The 22,315-nt window shown below is 38.4% G+C and overlaps 1 protein-coding gene and 1 long non-coding RNA gene across 3 annotated transcripts in view; both read right to left on the bottom strand.

Moving 5' to 3' along the window:
- Positions 1-22,315, bottom strand: part of CDH13 (cadherin 13) — a 1,699,366-nt gene that overhangs the window by 1,402,235 nt on the left and 274,816 nt on the right. The window lies entirely within an intron of this gene.
- The window catches only part of LOC138149292 (uncharacterized), a 118,704-nt gene continuing 114,363 nt past the window's right edge, over positions 17,975-22,315 (bottom strand). Inside the window, exon 3 of the long non-coding RNA XR_011165278.1 lies at positions 17,975-19,874. This is a non-coding gene — a long non-coding RNA (uncharacterized lncRNA). The remainder of the gene's footprint in view (positions 19,875-22,315) is intronic.

Genomic DNA, 22,315 nt, shown 5'->3' with positions numbered 1-22,315 from the left:
TCTCCTTTTTATATTCTACTGTGTTATGGAAATGCTTGTTTTATTTCATAAATTAATATATATGTATGTATATATGCATATATATATACTAACTACCTACTTCATTATATGGATACAAAGGATATGTTCAAAATAAATGTAAAAAGCCATTACCAAAGATTACAAATCTTTGAATAAGATCCTGAAAACATTAGGGCCACATTATGTTTGCCTGACAGATGCCCAATGAATAGAAGGGATACAGAAGGAAAAAACATGATATGGAAAGTAGTATCTGAGAATGGAGAACAGCTTGGTGGTGCAGTGGTTAGAGCACTAGGCCTGGAGTCAGGAAATCTCATCTTCCTGAGTTCAACTCTGGCCTCAGATACTTACTATGTGACCCCAGGCAAATCACTTAGCCATGTTTGCCTTAGTTTCCTCATCTATGAAATGAGCTGGAGAAGGAAATGGCAAACTACTCCAGTATCTTTGCCAAGAAAGCCCTAAATGTGGTCATAAAGAGTCAGACATGACTGAAATGACTGAACAACAACATCTGAGAATCAGATTTGGATTTCTGGACAATAGCTTTAAATATAGGGATGATGGAATTTAGATCAAGGTTGGAGTATACTTAACAAAACCTAGTAAAAAGTCTATTTATATTATATCTTGGAAATCTAATCAATAGCACTTAAAAATAAAAAGGTTGGGGGGAGGAATAAAACTGACTGTGAATATGTATTGAGACAGCTACCATGAAGAATAGCACCTAAGATTTACCAGAATCATTCAGAAGTTCACAGGAAGCCAAATTCAAGAAAGGAACCAAATATGCCGAAGATTAAGGAAAATTAAGGAATTAAGGAAATTAAGAAATTAAGGAAAAATAAAAAGAAAATTAGAGGCTCTTTGTATTTAGCTTTGTTAAATTTAGCCCAGTGGGCTAGCCTGTTAAGATTTTTTTTTTGATCCAGATCCTAGGTTATCTATCCCTCAACCATTTATGGCATCTGCAACCTTGCTAAGTCTGGCATCTATTTTTTTTTCCAAGTTACTAACAAAAATATTCAACATCACTCTCTTTAAAATAATATAATATACTCTACAATTTCCCCAGAAGTTAAAATCAAACTCATGAACCTATAATTAGCAAATTCTGTTCTCTCCTCCCACCTTCTTTTTTGAAAATTGGGACATTTGCTCTTCTCCAATACTCTGGTAGCTCTCCTCCGCCATCTTTCACATATCACTTGACAGTGCTTCAACAGTCATATCCTTCAGTTCTTTTAATACTTGGTGATGAAATTCATCTGGGCCATGGAACTTGATTATATAACAAACAGCTAATTATTCTCTTACAAAACTTTAGCATATCTACTGGCATTCAGACAAGATTTTGCCACATATTTTTTGTATTTATTATGTTACTCTTTCATTTAAAAAAATTAGTTTGATCTTAATAATCAGAAAGATTTTAATATAAAAAGAACAAGGATTACATAAAATATTTTATTATAGTTTGTTTTTAAATGTATATTAAATTTAGCAAATTAGTAACAAAAAATATCCTTTTTGGAGAGGGAAGGATGCAGGAGGAGATGTAGGCAATGTAAAAACAACCCATTCCCCCACTCAGTAAAATGTGTTACCGTGTTTCCCTGATAATAAAACCTATCCTGAAAATAAGCCGTCCCCTTACTGTGTAAGATTCCTCTAAAATAAGCCCTCCCCTGAAAATAAGCCCTATTGAGATTGCTACTATAGTGAAGGTGATCCCCTGCTCTACACGCTACATTATGGTACCCTCTGTATGCACCGTCCCTCCCCCCCCCATGAAACGCATGCCGCGCTCCGAGCTGCATCCAGTCAGACCTGCAGCAGTGAGCGCGTCATCCTGTTCTTCCCCAGTGATTTGCTTATTGAATAAAGGTACATTTTTTTGTTCACATTTACCTGTTTATTAAAATCGCTGTCAATGTTCATTAAAATAAGGCCTCCCCTGAAAATAAGCCCTCTGGTGTTTTTCTGTCCAAAAAAATTTAATAAGACAGTGTCTTATTATCGGGGAAACAAGGTAGTATATAATTGCCCTATTTGATCACCCTTTTGAACTTAATTTTGTTTTCTTCTGTTTTTAAAAGTTTTACCTATGTATTTTTTTGTTTGTATCTCTCTCTATCACTAGCCATTAACTCACTCTTGTCTCCAACATTATAATCTCTACCTTTTAATATAATTATAGTTAAGCAAATCTTTAAAAAATCCATTGACCAAATCTGAAGATGCATGTGTCATTTATCTTTTTTTTTGCCTGCTTCCATCTTTAATGCATAGTTTCTAAAACTTAAATTGAGATGTGTATGGTGGTACTGACCTGTAAGCCCAATTACTTGGGAGGCTGAGACTGGAAGATCTCTTGAGCTCTGGAGTTCTGAACTCCAGTGGGGTGAGCCAACTGAGTATCCACTTTAAGTCTGAGTACAGCATAGTGAGTCCCTGGAAGAGAGTGACCACCAGAATGCCTAAGAATGGTTGACCTGACCCAGGTCAGAAACACAAGTCAAAATTCTCATGCTGATTAGATTTGAATCAAGCCCTCTAATAGCTCCTGTACTTCCAGCCTGGGTGAAATAGGGAGACCTAGTTTTAAAAACAAATACATGTTGTTAGTCAGTTATTTCTCTACATATCTATTTCAACCTCTTCCACAATTCATTTTTCCCTCCTCTTTGAGATTATTTCCCTTTACATCTTCAGGATTTTATTCTTGAGAACAACTTATCCCTCCTCAGCTGAAATTTAGTCCATAGGATTCTACCTTTTCTTCTCCTGAAAGAAGACCTTGCCTCTGACTTACTGAGAAGATTGAGATCATCCATCATATACACTTTCATCTGTCTTCTTCCACACATCAAAGTCTTTCAGCATCTCCACCAAACATGTTACCCTTTTCCACTAGTCTCAGAGAATGAGGTAACTCATCTACTTGCACCCTTGACCCAATCCTTTCTGTCTCCTCCAATACTTTCTTTCATTCTTCAATTCTCTCCTCCATCTTCAATCTCTCCCTTTCTGTTAGCTCCTTTCTAGCTCCTTTTATAAACATGAACTAGACTCCCAGCCTAAAAAAGTCCTTCCTTTCTCTATGCATTCCCAAGTTTTCATCCTTCCTCTATCATCTAATATACTATCAAAGTTGTGGAAAGAGTACTCTGACTCAACTCAATACCTCCTCCAGTAACTCCTCAGTTCACTGAATGCTGGTTACTGTTCTATTATTTTACTTGGATTACTTAGATCTATTAGATTTAGCCCTAGAGAAAATATTGCACAACCCTGACTCTTCATTTTCAGATGAGGAAACTGAGACCCAAGGATATTAAGTGTTTTGGCCAAAGACAGAATTCAATTTTCTTACTCCAAATTTAACCTCTTCACTATACACAAAGTTACTCCTCTAAATTTTAATTTTTCTAATAAGCTTTGAGACTAGTTAACTGTTCATCTCTTAACTGATATAAAACTACTCCACCAGTAATGAGACAATGGCTCTTCATTGCAAAATGTCAATCACCTGTTCTCAGTTCTCACTCTCCTTGGCTTCTCTGTAGTTTCCCACTGGAACATATTTCTGCCTCTCATAATTGCTACCATCCTTCAAGGTTCAATTCAGTCACCACTTACACCAAGAAGTCTTCCTCTGATCAACCCAGTTGCAAGCATTATTTACCTCCTCAAATTATCTTGTCTGATAGGTATTAATATACATATTGTGTCTCTTCACCGGGACCATAAGCTCTTTGAGAAGAGGGACTCTTTTGTTTTTCTGTATGTATTTCCAGTATGTAGCACACTTGCTGGCACATAGTAGGCACTTGAAATATGTTTGTTTAATTCAATCCTGTTCCTTTTAGACCAGGAGGAAAATTATATGCAGCTTTCTACATAGATGTCTGAGTACTGGAAGTGAGTCGGGGATGATTATCACAAACCACAATGTCTTAAAAATTAACACAAAATTATCTGGAATTTGCTAAAAATTGCATAACTCCTAGAAATATTCCGGAAAAAAATATTCTGTGAAATCCTCAAACACCTAGTGTTGACTCTTGACCAAGGTTCTAGTGAAGTCACAGAAGTAGCAGTGAGCCAGCCTTCAGACATTGGCCACATTCCTAACAGTTTCTTTGTTTTCTTTGGCTCTGGAGGGAGGATGTTGGATCAATTCCAGCCTCTGATTAGATGATCTCTGCTGTCATTTTCCAAAGGTTTAATTGCATCGACATATTCCTTTAGGCTCTTACTAGAGCCACCTACCAAGACTATGTGATTGCAGTTTGAGGAGGCCACCACCAGATGGCTCATTTTCATTCTTGTAGGATAGGATGGCCAACTCTATTGCTATCAGTTTTTCAGATTTCTGAAAACATATTCATGTGACCGGTCTTTAAAGAGTTTCTCCAAAGCTCTTATTTGATATATTTCTGTAATTTACAATTTCAAACATATTTGGAATGCAACAGTACTTCTTTTACTATATTTGTGATCTATTGAAGGAACTAGAGATCTATCTTGGAAAATACAAAAAGACTGGTGGGGGACGTGATCACTGTCTTCATTTTCTGCAGGGTTGCCATATGACAGAATGGTTGGACAAATAATGTTTGGCCCAAAATATAGTTAGGAAAAATGAGTAGGAGGTATAGAGAGCCAAATTTAGGATTAGTGGAAAGGGAAAAGTAACTATCAGTTAGAGGTGTCTAAAAGTAGAATGGGCTGACTCAAAAGGTAATATAATAATTAATATATAATATAATGATAAAAGGTAATTCCCTTTATTAGAAATGTACAAGGAAAGCTTACGTGACTACTCTCCAGGAGAGCACACAATGTCTTGTACATTTTGAAAATTTGGGTTCAAATCTGTGATTTTTTTAAGTGTAGATACCTACTAGTGAGGAAACTCCTACTATTCAAAACAGTAATAATTCTGCAACTTGAAGTTTCAGAGAGTTACTCAGGAGCATATAGTAAGTACTTAGTAAGCGTTTGTTGCATTAAGTTGACACTAACAGATAAGAATCCTATACTATTTATAAGTGAAGGAAGTGCTTCATAATGATAAGAGTAGTGGAATGGGAATCTCTGAGACCTGAGCAACACTGGCTTCTTTGCTATTCCACAAACTAGATGCTCCCATCTCTCTTCTCTGGGCATTTTCTCTGGCTCTCCTCCATGCCTGAAATGTTCTTCATCCTCATCTCTGTCTCCTGGCCACCCTGACTTTGTTCAAGTCCAAGCTAAAATCCAATCTCCTACACAAAGCCTTTCCCAACCTCTTTTAACGCTAGTCCCTTCCCATTGTAATACATTTTCTTTTTATTCTGCATATAGCTTGTTTGTATTTATTTGTTTGTCTGCTCCAATAGGTTTTGAGCTCCTTGAAGGAAAGAGTTTTTGTCTTTTTGTATCCTAAACACTTAGCATTGTTCCCAGAATACAGTGTACATTTAATACATGGTTATTGTACTACCAGGTTAGTGTGACAAAAAGGAAATAAAGTTAACCGAAAATGACCAGTTTTTTTTATCAAACCAAGCTAGCTTTTTTGGTGACCATTACTTTCCTTTCTGGATGTTCATTAACCATTTCTTTAATAATGTATACTAAATTTTTACTGGGAATCAAAGTAGAGCTCAACAGCCTGCTCTTCACAGATAACATTCTCTTTGTTTTGGGGAAAGTCAGGACAATGTTGGTTTTTGTCCAATTTTGTGATAACTCTTCCAATTTTCCACAGTCTTTCAAAATATTTTTTTTGTTAAAGTGTACCATTAATTATAACCATGGACATTCCAATTAAATAATGTTCTTTCTTCCACTTTGTTTTGCTCCTGAAGGTATAAATCAACTTTTCATTTTCTACAAATTTTATTAAGTATGTATTATTCACAGAGCACTATGATGGGAGTTGAGAAAGATATAAAATTTGGATAAAATATGGTTCTTACCCTCATGAAACTTACAACCCACATATGGTGTTCAACAGGTATTTTCTCTATAAAATCAGTGTTTTGTTGGGGGACCAAACTGACGAAATGAAAAAAGAGATTTGTTTCTACTAAGGGAAGAGTCGTAAAATCACAGAGTTCGTCTCTGAAGAAGAGACCTCAGAATCCATCTAGTTCTATCAGTACCTATCCAGGAAGCCCTTCTATAAGATGCCAGACAATTACTCATCTAGTGACTTTCTGAATACCACCAGTGATTGGGACCATATTTCTTCCTGGGGCAGCCCATTCTACTTTTGGACAGCTTTAATTGTAAAAAAAAATTGCCCCCAACCTTTTCATTGAAAGAGAACTTGTATTTCTGCAATTTCCTGACATTGCTCCTGCTTTTGAGACTAAGGAGAAAAAGGCAGCTGCATCTTATACATCATAATCCTTCAAATCCTTATAAATAGTGGTCATGTCCCACCTACACATTCTCTTCTAGCAGGCTAAATATCTTCAGTGCTTATAACAGATGTTCTTATGACCTGATATTGAGCTCTCTCACCATTCAGGCAGCCCTTCTCTGTCCATGGTACTCACTCAATAGCTTTTGGTCCTGGCCTATTCAATATTTTTTTCAGTTGCTGGATGAGAAGAGAGAAAGCATAGTTATCAAATTTACAAATAACATGAAGCTGGAAAGGAAAGTGAACACATTGGATAACAGAGTCAGGATCCAAAAAGATCAATAGCTTAGGATGGTGAGATGAATATAGTAAGACACAATTTAACAGAGATAATTGTTCACTGTGGTTCAAATAGAAACTGTACAAGTATGTGGTGGGAAAAACATGTTTAGACAATAGTGTCTTTGCAAAACATCTTGGAACTTTAATGTCTACATTCCTAATATGAATCAGTAATACTTGATAGCAGTAAAAATGAATTAAATTTAAAAAACTAACTCAAGCTTCAGATGCATAACCCATAAAGCAAGTTCCTCCTAGAACTCTGGATTCACAGAGATTGGGGTCCTATGATGGGAAGTTTGATCCAAAATGATCAATTTATCTTCCTTTGGCTTATTGCCTCAACCTAGATTAATCCAGGAAAGTTTCCAAAATAAAACTTAAGTATAGATCATATCTAGGGTGTCCCAAATGTGACAGGACAGGTCTCTAAATCCTGCACAGGCATTAAACATATAATATGGTTTATTGGGTAAAGGACAAATTTTATGTCATCTCCTAGAAAATGTACAAGATGTTAAATACTCATAGCAGTCCATGAACAAATATGTTCATGTGCAGAAGGGAAGAGCAGCACAAGAGAAGACAGTGTCTCTGCCCATGAAAAGGCAAGACTCTGGCAAGGATTCCTCCAGAACTCTAAGTTTGAGTTAGGCTAGGACAGAAGTGTTGCCACACATGTTATAGAACATCTCTGTCCGGCAATCTTGCCTCTTGCATCCCTAAAGTACCTTGTACTATTTTTGGATGGCTTCCAAGCAACTCACAATAACATTGAATGAATGATTTCATCCCATTTCCACCATACTGCAGTGTTCAGTGCAGTTGCCTTTGACCAATATTAGCTCCAATGACAATTCACCATTCTTGCATGGAGAAGAGGATATAGGAAGAGGGTGAGAAAGATTGCTTTCTCCTTCTACCTAGGATTTTGAATTCTTTTCCCTAACCCAAATGCAAAAGGAGGATTTTGCACTTACCAATCACTATTCATCTCAGGATGATCTCATAGAACTTCATGATGCTCATTAATGCAAAATGCAGTCAGGGAAGGTCAGGAGCAAGAAAAAAGAAGACTGCATTAAAGCCCTTTTCAATGTTTAGTGCTTCTCTTTCTCATTTATAATAAACTCTCTTAAAAGCCTTGTGACAGAAAGTTTTCAAAGTGGAACCTAAACAAAGGCAAACATCTATTTTATTTGTGGAGAAAAAAAAAACTTGTGGGAAAAGCTGACTTTGGCATAAAAAAAAATAGAATTTGTCTGTTTGGTTTTACATTATGGGTAGAATTCAAAACGGTTCATGGGAAAGACCCAAGAGAAGCTGAGCTAGATATACAGTTTAACAGGCTTTTTCAATTAGTACCAGAGTCTCCACTAAGCAATGCAGTTCCAAACCCTCTTAGCTCTGGTCCACCTCAGATACCTAGGGGAATCTCTCATTCATTCTATTCATCAACTTGTTCCCAAAGCCCTGGATATTGAAGACAGATGAAGTGAGAAAAGTGTCACTCCTTATCTCATTCAGTTGGACATTTGTCCACCTGGAGATCAACCACCAGGAACTAAAGCTCCAGCAGAAGCACACCTGGGACAAGAGGGCAGAGAGACACTCTAACACACCAACCACTCTAAATTCCATTTCAAATGCTAAGCTACATTAACATATTCAGTGCTTTGCTGGTTAAGTTTGCTGAAGGAGATCTCTCTCTCTCTCTCTCTCTCTCTCTCTCTCTCTCTCTCTCTCTCTTTCTCTCTCTCTTTCTCATACTCTCCTCTCTTCTCCTTTCCTATCCTTTTTCCTCTTCTTCTCTTATTCTTTCCCCTTCTCTTTCCCCTAAAGTAAAAGTATAATGCTCACATTTTCATTCCTATTTCACTACCTCCCCCCAAGCTTACTCCTACCTAGCTCATCTATTTCATAATGCATTTAACTGTGCCATCTGGAACCCCTGCCCTATTCTTAACAAACTTGTTGCCACCTTAAATTTTCCAAACAATATTCCTCCCACCTCTTCACTTCACTGAAACCTGATTTTCCCTGAGAACTTCATGTCCCTTGCAATCCTATCTATGGCAGGTCACTCTTTGTTGCATTCCCCTACCTTATAAGATTGGGTGTATGGGGGTTCAGGAGGGCTAGCACCTCTGGGGTGAGGGCCTGCTGAGCCCCTTTCAGGACTGCTTACCCACCTACCACCAACTTTCACCTATGACTCTAAGAAGCTATAGTATGTGCAGCAGTCAGATCTCAGGAAAACCCTCTTGGCAGATGGACCAAACCAGACTGAGGATAACCAACAGGCCTCAAACTTGTAGGCAAATTAGGGGGATATCTACCCCAAGCATGTGAAGACTTCCCTGGCAGAATAGGTGGGTGAGAATGATTTGAAGGCAGCTGAAGCAGGGGCCGTAGAGCAATTAGAGCTTGGTCAGACATGAAAGATGACAAGGTCATCCACTGCATCCTGGACATTGTTACTCATCCTGACTTTTGTCTTGCCATTATATTTCTGTGTCTCTGGAAGAGACAGTGAGACTGATGATTTTGTGCAGCTCTGCCTCAACTAAATCCAATTCACATGCAAGTCAAGACATCACCCCCTTGACACCACTGGTATTCTTTGAAAATTAAGGATGAACAACCACAGGATCAAAATAAAGTGTGGGGGGGGGGTGGCCAGGTGGCTCAGCGAGTAAGAGCACAAGCCCCGGTGTCAGGATGACCTGGGGATCAAATCTGGGCTCAGATACCTAGCACCACACCCAGAAATAACTGGCCATGTAACCTTGAACAAGTTACTTAACCCCAATTGCTTTAAAAAAAAAAAAAGAAAATAAAGTGTGGGCATATATGTTGTTTTCTGCTGCTTCTTCCAGTCTATTGTTCTATCCCTTTATATCAATTCATGAATCTCACCCTCTTGCCATCTTTGTCATTGTCAATACCAATTTCCAAATGACTCTTCCAGATTTCACAGTGACTGTAATGACTTGGCACACTTTTCTCCTCCTCAGCATCCATTGTTGTTATCCTCAGAAAAACAATATTCATATTGATGATCCCTATAACAATCTCACCTTCTGATTTTTTACATTCCTCGACACCAATAACATTTTTTCCTTCTCCATATCAGTAATACATAAGCCTGGTAACACCATTCCTCAACAACTCCTAAAATTTTATCACTTTCAACATCTTGATTTTCAAAATTCTACTCTGAAAACACAACCTTACATCCTTTTAGGTCTCCCATTCTTGACTATAGTAAATCACAACCTTACATTCTTCTAGCTCTCCCATTCTTGACTATACTAAATTACAACCTTACATCCTTCTAACTCTCCAATTATTGACTATATTAAACCTTTTGGCGCTTACTTTGACCTTTGATCCTTTGACCTCTTTCTATTCTTAGAGGATCCTGTATTTAAAGCTTCAAAAGAATCAGAGATCAATTAATCCAAGCTCCTCGTTTCCAAGACGAAGAAACAAATGCACAGAGATGTTAAGGGATATTTCCAAGGTTCTAAATGTGGTAGTTATAGAGTTTGAACCCAGATCTTCTTTCTCTAAATCCAGCCCTCTTTAAACTGTACCATGGTGAGTACCATTTTCTCTCGACTCCATATTTAGCCTTGTTACATGGTCTGCCACTTTCAAAATTCATTCACTAATATGGAAGAGCCCTTCACTTTCATGAACTTCTACTATTTCTAATCTGTGAGCCTTCATCTATGAAGGTTCATCTATTCATCTACCAAAAAAATACACTCTCCATTGTATTTTTCTGCTCTTACTACAAAGCTGTTGAGTGTCAGTGGAGAGAAGATAATTAAAATGAAATAACTTCACTCACTAAAAATCCATTGCACATAACCACAGCTGGGCCCATACTGCTATACTACAATCTCTCATTTTTGTCCTTATTGGCTCCCTATCTCATTCTCTAAAATATTTGTTTCAAAACATCTTGTTTCCCATTTCCCTGAACTCCAACCCTACTCCTTATTCTTAAAGCAGATAACCTAGCTTCCAGTGTAATCTCAAAGATTAAGAACATCCTAGATGAGCTACTTAGCTCCCCTCTTCTCCTTAAAATTTTTCAACATCACCTCATCCGGAAACACTAAATTTCCCTTATTCTACTTCACTCTTCTCCATCTTCTCAGCAGCTACATTTTCTTCAAAATCATAAACTCTGCTCAGAAAGACTTAACCCTTTCACTCCTGGTACCCCCCTCAATTGACTTCTTCCTGTCCCTCCCTGACTACTGGAAACAGTAGGACTCAGTTCCTACTGTTTGTTAAGGAGTGTCACTGCCTACCTCCTGACCTTTTGGGACTCTGCCCCTGGACGTTCTCTATTCCTACGCTGCATTTACCAAAAAAATAAACCCCAATAAAAACATTCTATCTATTGGCCTGCCTCTCAAGGCTTTCTCTATCAGGAGTAAGGCACGCTGCTTTCTTGACCATACCCTCCACCTGCTTCTGTTCCCTATGACACTAACTTCCTTCAGTCTCAAAGGAAACTTCTCCATCTACCAAGAGATTGAACATCAAAGGAAGATTTCAAAATGCCTAATGTCATACTTTCCTCAACAGACTTTTGTCTAGCCATTGATACTCTACTAACACTCACTGTTCAATTATTAGCCCACTCCGATTCCCTTTTGTTCTGAGCAATATCGACCCATTGGTGGCCACCATACAAATTCAGTTCCTTCTCCTCAACATGAAGCTCCTTCAGACCTATACATCTCAACTTTACTCTCTACAATGCCCCACTCCTGATCTTCTCACTCCCTCTACTAAACCCTCTAGCATGTCTGATCCATAAGTAAGAGACTTTCTTTCACCTTAAATCTTTTTTTCTAACTTTTTCCATCTTCTAGCCCTCACTAAGACATGGTCCCTTCTCAGTGACACCACTTTCCACCCTTTCTAGTATTATCTACAGCTACTATCAAGCCTCCTGATTCACTGGTGGTAGGGGAGTAGGTATACTTTATACTTTCCACTGCCACTTCTAGACGCTCCTTCAAACCCCCTTCACTGAGCAACCTTGGAGGCTCTTGCTATCCAAATGTATCCTTTCATCCATTCAGGTCATTGTTGTTTATAGACCACAAAGGACATTTTTCCTCCCTTACTCAGAAGGTACCTATTTTATAAAACCACCGCTATTTCTCTCATTCTATCTCCTACTCTAACAAAAAATTTCAGCATTTATGTTAATTAGTTCATCATCCTATATCTCTCTTTTCCTTCATTTTTTTAGAAAATATCATTTTATTATGTCATTTATTTGTTGATTTTTAATAAACATTTAACTACAACAAAGTGAATGTTTTTCTTTTTTAAGTTCATTTATTTTTAGTTTTCAACATTCACTCCCATAACTTACAAATTATTTCCCCTCTCGCTATTCCTCCCTCCCCAAGATGACATGAAGTCTGATATAGATTCTACATATACATGCCTATTAAACATATTTTCACATTAGTCATGTTGTATAGAAGAATTATAACAAAAGGGAGAAAGCATGGGAAAGAAACAACAAAACAAAATGAAAATAGTCTGCTTCTCTCTGCATTCAGACTCCTTAGTTCTTTCTCTGTATGTGGATGGCATTTTCCATCATGACTCCTTTGGAATTGTTTTATGTCCTTGCATTGCCTATTTCTCTCTTTTTCATGATTAAATTTCTTGAGAAAACCATCTATATTTGTTGTCTCAACTGTTTCTTCCCTCATTCTCTTATAAATCCTCCATAATCTGGCTTCTTACCTTACCTTTCATCTGATACTTCCCAGTCCAAAGTTGGCAATATCTAATAACCTTTACTCAATATTGATCTTAGCTGACTTTTCTGAAGCATGTCACTTTCAATCAATTTTTTTCTTTCTACATATTTTCTTCTCTTTATGTTTTCATGATATATTTCTCTCTTCAATCTCTTTCTATCTGTCTGATCATGCCACAATCTCTTTTTTTTACCCTTTATTCATGTCACAGCTTCTAACTGTGGGCATCCTCCAAGAACCTGTCCTTAGTTCCCTTTCTTTTTTTCACTATATACTATTTCACTTGGTAATCTCATCATCCCATGGGTCCATTTATCATCTCTATGTAAATGACCTATTTATTTAGCTCTAGTGTCTGCTGAGCTGTAATTATACACCTCCAATTGCCTCTTGGGTTTTTCAAATTTAATTCCTATAGGCATCTCAGCCTCAACATATCCAAAATGAAACCCATTATTTTTCCCAACTCCTCTTCCCCACTTCCAAACTTCTCTATCACTTTTAAGGGCACACTATCTTCCCAGTCATCCAGACCCACTATTTCACTGTCATCCTGAGACTTGTATATATCCTTTCTCTACGCTCATATGGCCACCATCTTCATTGCCCTTATCACCTCTTCCTATATTACCACAAGGGCTCTCTAATTGGACTCTTTGCCCAACTCCAATCTATCTTCTATTCACCTGACAAAGTGATTATTCTAAACTGTAGTAGATCTGACCATATCAACCTGATACTTGAGTATCTCCAGTGGCTTCCTATAATCTCTATGATTAAACACAAAGTCCTATTTTTAGCATATAAAACTCTTTATACCACAGTCCCTTCCTTATCTTTCTAAGCTTTTTACACATGACTCCCCTCTATAATTCAGCTACACTGGTCTACTTACTGTTCCTTGAACATAATATTCCAACTTTTCACATTGTGCTTTTGTACTGGCTTTCACTCATTCCTAGAATGCTCTGCCTTCTCATCTCTGCCTCTTGGTTTCTAGATTCAGGTAAATTTCCACTTTTCTTTAAAAGGCATTTTCTGGTTCCTCCAGCTACTAATTATTTCTCTGTTAAGATCACCTTAATAACTGTACATATATTATACACACCTAGATATTTACATATTATCTCTCCCATTAGAATGCACTCTTAATGAGAACAAGGATAGTAGTGTGTGTGTGTGTGTGTGTGTGTGAGTGTGTGTGTGTGTGTTTGCTCCTGGCTAGCTTCCCCATATCTACCATGCTCTTACCCTTGGTTCTCCCCCTTTCAATTTCTAGAGACAGAATCCAATCAACTCTTTCATTACTCCTGGAAAGTGTTAATCAATCAAGATCCCTGTGACTTTATTAACCTTTTTTCACTTTCAAAACTAAACTATCACCCCTTGGATACCATTCCCCTTTATGTTTTGTATCCCTCATTAGAATGTAGACAAACTTCTGCTTCATTATTTTATTACCAGTACTTATTAGAGAGCTTCACACTTACTAAGGGCTTACTAAGTGCTTTTTCATTCATTCATTCATTCATTCATTCACTCATTCATTAATTCCTGATAGAGGCTGAACCTGTGTCCTTGCTCCAATTCCCTCTTGTTTCCTTCAGGACCTTGTTATAGCAGTCATCCTTTCTCTTTCATGAATTTCATTGTCATCCTCACTTTTCCATCTCCACCAGCAAATAGGATTTTGCTAAGTGCTTACTAGATGGCAGAGAATGTGCTAGATGATGAGAATCTAGGTCAAAAGCAAAATTGTCCCTGCTATCATTAATTTTTATCCTATTGGGAGCAACAAGCATGTGTTTATATGTGTGCAGAATATATACAAAATGGATAAAAGACAGTTTTTGAGGAGGAATGTATCCGAACCTGGAGAATCAAGTTATTCCTGTAAAAAGAAGGTGGCACTGAACTGAAATCTGAAGAAAGCCAGAGACTCTAAAAAGTAGAGGTGAGGAGGAGAACATTCTGTGTCCAGTAGATAGCTTAATTTCAACCAATGAAGATGTCATGTATGAGAAGCAGTAAGTAGGTGAGGATGAATGGATTGTAGAGCCTGTGAAGGGAACCTATAAGAAACCCATAAAATTAATTTTGAGAGAGGTTTTAAAGATTATTGAATGTCAAACAGAGGAAATTATACTTGATCCCAGAACTGATATATAACTTATACTGATGTTTATTGAGTAGAGAAGGAATATGGTCAGACATGGAGTCAAGAAGTATTTATTAAATGCTTCAATCTTTGTGTTAAATGCTGTGAATACAAATACAAGCAAAAAGACAGTGTTTGCTCAAGGAGTTTTGATTCTAATGGAGGAAATCATAATAAAAGGGAGATGAAATACAAAGTGGCTTGGGGCATGGTGGCCAAGTCTGGAGAATGAATGATGGCTTATCTAGGCCTTTCCTCAAAATGATAGTTCCAGGAAGAACTCTGGGAGGTGTTGGGAAGAGGCAGAAGGCTGGTGCATGACATCAAAGTTTTGAATTTAAAGAAAATCATTTTGGCAATTGTGTGGAAGATGATTTACAATCAGGAAGAACTTAAGGCAGGGAAACCAAGTAGAAGGCAATTAAAATAGTCCAGGGGAGAAATGATAGACTGGAACTAGAATGGTAGATGAGAGAAGGGGACAGGTGCAAGAGTTATCATGGTAGAAAACAAAAGTAAATTTGGCTATTGAATGGACCTACGGAGTGAGCAAGAGTGAGAAGTTGAGGATGACACCAAAGTTAACCAATTGTTGGAATAATGATGGTAAACTTGATGGTGACAGAGAAGTTTGGAAATAGGCTGGGTTTTGGGGAAGAGGTAACAGTTTTGTTTTGGACATGTTAGGTTCAGGATGTTCTCCAAAAACATTTCAAAATGTTCAAAAGACAGTTGATGATGTAGGACTGGAGCTCAGGAGAGAGACTAGAGCAAGATATGGATTATGGATCCAGGAGGCATCTGATTTTCTAAATTCTAAAAACAATCCTGGCCTTGGCTGTTCTACCCCCATTTAACTGCCATCCTATATCTTCTCTTCCTTAGAATTTTTTTTTAAAATATCATCTGTGCTAAATTCCCCCACTTCTACACTATCTGCTCAATCCTGAAACATCTGTAGTTTTGTTTCTACTCCGACCACTCTACCAAAATGATTATCTCTATGGCCACTAATGCCTTCCTCATCACCACATACAAATGTTTTTTTCCTACCCTTCATCCTCTTTCACATAGAAATCACTGTTAAGGAGCTACCTGGTCTCCCCAGACTTGCCTTTTTGAGTCACCCTATCTTCCAGAAGCACTGGACGTGGTGTATGCAAGAGGCCCTGATAATGTCAGTAATGAATTCCCTGCCAACTGCTGACATAATGTGCTGTTTGCACCCCAAGTTGAACTCCCTGTATGTCCTTGGGAGGCAACAGGCACCAGTCAGTCTGCACCAGACTGAGAAACTGCTTCTGCAACTGGGATTCTTATAGATAATCAGACCATCATATCTCCATACTTCAGCAGTTCCTAAGGGAAAAAATGCTGCTTTTGCCCTTTTACTTATTCATGGCTTCTCTTCCCCTTTGGAAACTTCCCCTCTCCTATTACTTCCCTTTTCCCCTGTAACTTAAACACCAAGACTTTCCCTGCACTGCTGGGCAACTTGGTAGAGGGAGTTCCCACAAGCATGTGACTTTCTTTTGTAATAAATCCAGTTGCAACATATGTCTCACGGACTTGCGATATTGTTTTTACTTAGCATCACTGAGTATCAATGTATATTTTGACTTCCTATACCTATTCTTTTCCCTTTCTAATCTATCTATTATATCACTATTGTAGAAATTATTAACCTTTTCTGTTTCACACACCCATTTAGCAGATGTGGACCATTTCTCAGAATAGTTTGTTTAAATGTATAAAACAAAATACATATCAATACAATTATATTGAAATGTAATTATGGAAATATTAGTGGGAGGGAGAAAGTTCACAGAACCCAGATTAAGAATTCCTGCACTTGTGGATTACCTTTTTTATATTTTGACTTGGTCATATTACTCATCTGTTCATAAATCTTCAATAGCTCCCTATTACCCCCCAAATAAAGTTTTTAACTTAGGATTCAAGACTCTTCAAATTTTGCAGTATCTTCCATTTCCAGTCTTATAGCATGACTCTTTGCCATTGTGACAGACTTTCTCTTGCACCTAATCCTACTCCTATCCCCTGCCTGGGTAGCACTAGTGACTACTAATGTGGGGAACAGAAAGCTCTTCCCCTTGACAGTTGGTTTCCAATGTTTTCTTAAGGCTCAGGTTGGTTCCTGGCATCTGCCACAGAGGAAGGTGGAAAATAGAAAGGCAAAAATAGCAGAAACTCCATTCTGGCTGCCAAAAAGATTTGAGGAGAGGTTCTAATCAAGTGGGACAAACACAAGCCAGATGCCAGTAGAGGAGGGCCAATTCACTCTAACTTGGCTAGGACTGGAAAATGCGGACTTTAGCAGGCTCTTGTGTCTTTGCCCCTCCCTTACCAAGCCATGCTATTTATTATAAATGTTCACAGTTGTGTCTTATACCCCTAGTTGACTGTGAGCCTAATAGATGCCAGAATGGTTTATGTAACTTTTGAATTATCTGAGCACATTTGTCCTCACAGATTAATAAACATTTGAACTTATTGGTTTGAATTAAAATGTGGTGCTGAGTGGGGTGGAGGGAGAGAGACAGAAAAAAAAGAAAAGGGGAGGAAGATAGACAGGGAGGGAAGGAAGGAGAGAGAGAGAGAGAGAGAGAGAGAGAGAGAGAGAGAGAGAGAGAGAGAGAGAGAGAGAGAGAGAGAGAGAGAAATTGGATTACTGTAGATTTGATAGGTTGAAGGGAGAAATTAGTGGGTCCAGAAGACTTAAGTGGAAGTATGTATCTATGATTCCATGGTAGACACCTAGAAGTCATTTAAGATTTTACTACAAGGCATGTACTTCAGGTGGATCAAGTACAGAAAGGTTCCATATATACTAAAAGGTCCACAGTAGCACTTTTATGGTGTCAAAGAACTGGAAACAAAGTAGATGCTTATCAAATTGGGGAATAGCCAAACAATTGCAATGCAAATATAATGGAATATTATTGTGTAAAAAGATGACAAATGTAGGAAATTTAGGAAATGTTGAGATTAGTATGAACTGATGCAGAGTGAAGTAAGCAGAATGCAATGACTACAGAAATAAACAGGAAAAGATTCATTAAATGAAACTGTTTGTGTAGGATCATAATGACCCAAGCTTGGTCCCAGAGAAGAGATGAAGAATTTCATGTTCTTCCTTTCTTTAGGGAAATGAGGGGCTCTAGATATAGAATGTTACATATGCTGTCAGGTGCGCTTGTTAATTTTGTTTAGTGTTTTTCTTTTTCTTTGGACAAGGGAAGGCTCACTGGATAGGGAAGGACGGGATGGAGAGTATTCTGAAATGACTAAGCTATAAAAAACAAAGGGGAATGATAAAACATTTTTAATCAGTTGGTAAAATAAATAATAAATGTGTTGGTTTGAAAATACCCCCAGAAACAACAACAAAGGAATCAGTCTCAGGGGTAGTGTTGGTCATTTGGTGGTTGGGAGAGTGACCTTTGACTAGTGATTATCATAGCTTTGAGCAGTCAAATCTGTAAGTCTGCTGAGACAGTCCTTTAGTCATATCTTGCAGTGAGATCAGAGAGCATGTAGAGACTTCTGGGAGAGATTGCAGTGCATTTAAATCAGATTAGTGAGAGTTTGAGTGAGTCAGTGCATGGCAATATGGTAAATGTGGAATTTCAGAGGCTGTCCATTAGAATTTGATGTAAGAAACTTCCCATCAGAGTAGGGAGAAGCCACAGAAGAAGACTGCAACCTGGCTGCTATGCCTTTCCGGTCACACAGCACATAGTAATTATTAAGAAAAGAGATAAGATCAGGTTCCATCTAGTATAGTCTACCTGAATCAAGGTCTTCTGGGTTTGCTTCTGGTTGCTATTTTGAGAAGGAGAATTTGATGGGAGAAGGTGGAGGGAGTTTAATGTGTGTACCTACAGCATAAAGACAGCATTATTTTGTGGGATGAGAAAAGATCCACAATTATCAAAGAGAACCAAGAATGGGAAAAAAAAAAGAAGGAAATTTTTCTCCCTCTCACTCCCAGGAGAGCATGTTACCTTTATCTAAGAAAACGGAGAAACAGGGTCATTATGTGCCATAGACCCCTGGAAATATAAAAGTGCAGATAGGATAGGAATTAAAACTGCAAGAAGATGGCAAGTAAAAAAGAAGGTCAAGCACCTTGATCATCCTGTAGGATATTATTCAAGTGGACATTCATTACCTTTGGACTTCATGCATCTAATCACAAACAAGTCTTCAGCATAATAGAATAGAGCAGTAACTGGATTAATATCAAAAGATAAGGTTTCTAATGCCACCTCTCCAGTTTTTACCTGTGGGACCTTAGACAAGTTCTTTGGACTTCAGTTTTTTCATCTTATAATGAAAGGTTTGGTTTAATTGACTTTAATGTTTTCTTCCAGCTTCAAATCTGTGATCCTATGAACTTGATATCACAACAGCATAACCAGAGGACAGGAAGAAACTTTTAATGGTCATCTAGTCCAATTATTCATTTTATAGAATAGGAAACTAAGGCCCCGAGAGTAAGTGACTTACTCCAGGTCATACCAGCAATAAAGAGTAGAGTTGAGATTTGAACCCAGGTTTGCTCACTCCAAACCCAGTTCTCACTGTGTTACATCTTGCTGCCTCTCCTGCACTGAAATACAAAACTGGAAATGAAGCTTTGCATCCTCTCATATTCCTCTCTGGTCATTGCCTTGAGGGCTCAGGCTCTGAGAGCAGCACCAGGGGGAAGGCACAGAGAACACCCCCATCCACTAAAAGCCTCATCTTACTACCTGATTGGCTGACTCTCTAAGCTTATTGGAAACAAGTCCCCAAGGTTCATGAACTTGATCTCAGCTGGTGTCACATTTGAGGGGCCCAACTTGGAGGAAGGGAGATCCTTTCCCTGAGTCCCCAGGCTATGTGACTTCTCCAAGGCTGAATCCCTGCCTGCTTCCCTTTGGCAAGGGACTGAGAACAGAGCCCTTATTATGCTGGGAGAGTACGCTCCAGCCACCCTTCAAGTCTATTCATCACTGTTCAATAAAGTCCATTTCTTTGATACAGTATCCTTGATGGTGTTTTTTCACCGTTCAGGCCCCAGCAATCTGGAAAGCTCAGTGATTTGCAATTGGTCTCTCAGTCGTTAGGGTGAATGAGAAAGATTCTCCTGTGGATGTGGTCTGTGGACCTGGAAAGAGAAAAAGAAAGGGGAAAGGACAGGCTGAGATTTTTAAATTAATGACAAAGCTTGGGTAGAAAAGGAGGGAGGGAGAGCTGCCTCTAAATGGTAGCTGCAGGGAAGACAAATAGTCGAGAGGGCACAGAGCCGAAGGGGGGCCCCTCTATTTGGACCTTGGGAGAGTCAGCCATCTGTCTGTGCCACTCCAGAAGTGAATCGACTTTGCTGCCTAGGAGAAGGGAGAAGAGAGTGGCAGGGCTTGTTTCTCATTTCAAGAGAGGAGAACGAGGGGAATGAGTCTGGGGCTGTCAAAGAAAATGACTCCTGGTTCTAAGTTAATGCTCCTCAAGGGTTTGAGCCACTCCCTTTTGAGAAAAAGTCAGAACCAAAAATATGAGAGTAGAGGGTAGGGGAGGGTCACAGGGAGTGAGGGTGTGTAGCTCTGTTTGTGAACACTGAATGTAGTGCAGTGCTAAGGAAAGAACTCTGGACTGGGAATAAGAAGACCTGGGCTGAATTACCAGCTCTGTCCTGGCCTCAGAACACTCATTCAATTTCTCCAGGCTTCAGTCTCCCCATCTGTCAAATAAAGGTATTGGGCTACATGACCTTTAGGGTCCCTTTCAGCTTTGATCCTCTGATCCTATGACTTTGGACTGTGTAGGTATGTCTATTAAGCATTACCCACCAAACAGATGAGACTACTCATTCCCATCAAAAAGGGATCATTTTTCAAACTTTTCTAAAGAACTTTGAAAAGGAGTAGTGTGGTACCATGAGGTCACTAGATTTGGACTCCATGACCCGTGTAATTCTCACCTTTGCTCCTGAGCACTAACAGCTGACATTTATGCTCAAAGACTCAAATGGATTTGTGATCTCATCAATTTAGGAGTTCCCTCCAATAATGTGAATTTCAATACATTCATGCTTGCCCATCTTGCCTAATTCTTGTCTGGGTTCTCCCATAAATTCATTACAGGGGTTCTACCTAAGTGTCATCTTCATTCTTCAGAATTCATCATTGTTTTGATGTTATAGTCTACTCAAACCCAACATGTGTTCTCTGTGTGTATTCATTTTTAATCTTTCAAAGAATGTTGCATTCCATATCTCACTGCCATATAGCAATTCATACATTGTCTCATTTGACCGTCATGGCAACCCCTAATATATAATATAATCATAATTATAAGTGAGCTGATGTAGTGCTTTACATAACATTGTCTCATTTGATCCTCAAAATAATATCCCTCTGAGGAAACTGAGGCTGGGAAAGGAATATGGATATATTCCTGTGATATAAGGAATTTGGAGTCACAGGACTCAGGTTTAATTTTACCTCTCCCACCTAACTATATGCATCACCTTGGGAAAGTCACTTAAACTCTCTGGGTCTCAGGACCCTTTATTATAACATAAGAAGATTGGATGATATGGCCTTTAAAGTTGCTTTCAGTCAAATATTCACGATCTCATGACTTGCCCAGGCTCACACAGCTAGCAAATGTCTAAGGCTAAATTTGAACTTACTACTAGAACAGTAGTAGTTTCCACTCTATCATGTTATCTCTTTCTACAGTTTAGGGAAGGGAACAAGCATTTATTAAATGCCTACTATGTGCCAGACACTATGATAAGTACTTTAAAAATATTTTATCATTTAATAGACTATCATAATAATGCCTTAACAGGCCTTCCTAAACTTACTTTCTCCCTACTCTAAACCACTCTTCTTATATATGTCAGGAAGGAAATAAGTATTTATTAATAACCTATTAAGTGCCAAGAATTTCACAAATGCTATCACATGTGATCTTCACAACCACTCTACGAAGGAGATGCTGTTATTACTTTATATGATGTGACGCTGGGCAGATCCGTTAGCTTTTCTGAGCCTCAGTTTATATGAGACTACTCTTCAAAATGAGAAAATTGGGCTTCATAATTTAAAATGAACCTTCTATCTCTAAATCCTATGAAACTACACAGGTAAGAGGTCTGGGGCTCTTTTACTCCACACATACGACTCTATATCTTTCTACCTCAGCCCTTGTCTTTGGATTGCTAGGCCTCTCATACAGTAGGAAGAAAAGAGAGATGACACCAGAAATTGTAGTCATTCCACTTGGATATGTTTTTGCTAGACAGGAGAATGAGGGAAACGTCTTCATTTGGATGGAAGAGGAAAAAATTGAACAGTGATAAAGAGCACACTTGGAAAACTCTTGAAAGTGCATCTAGAGGGCAGAAACAAAATGGCAGAGGAGATGCAGCAACCCAGCTGAACTCTTCCAAATTCCTATCCAAACAAATTTAAAATAATGCTTCAAAATTAATTCTGGAGGAGTAGAGTCAACAAAAGATTGGGATGAGACCATTCTTTCACCTAAGACAACTTAGGAGGCTAGCAGAAGAGATCTGTGACACCAGGGTGCTGTTTTCCTTGA

This window comes from Petaurus breviceps, unplaced genomic scaffold (assembly GCF_028583685.1).
Source record: "Petaurus breviceps papuanus isolate PSGF00001 unplaced genomic scaffold, PetGlider_PUasm1.0 90845, whole genome shotgun sequence".
Taxonomy (NCBI): domain Eukaryota; kingdom Metazoa; phylum Chordata; class Mammalia; order Diprotodontia; family Petauridae; genus Petaurus; species Petaurus breviceps.
Note: the sequence above shows the minus strand (reverse complement) of the source record. Positions and strands in the feature narration are given on the sequence as shown.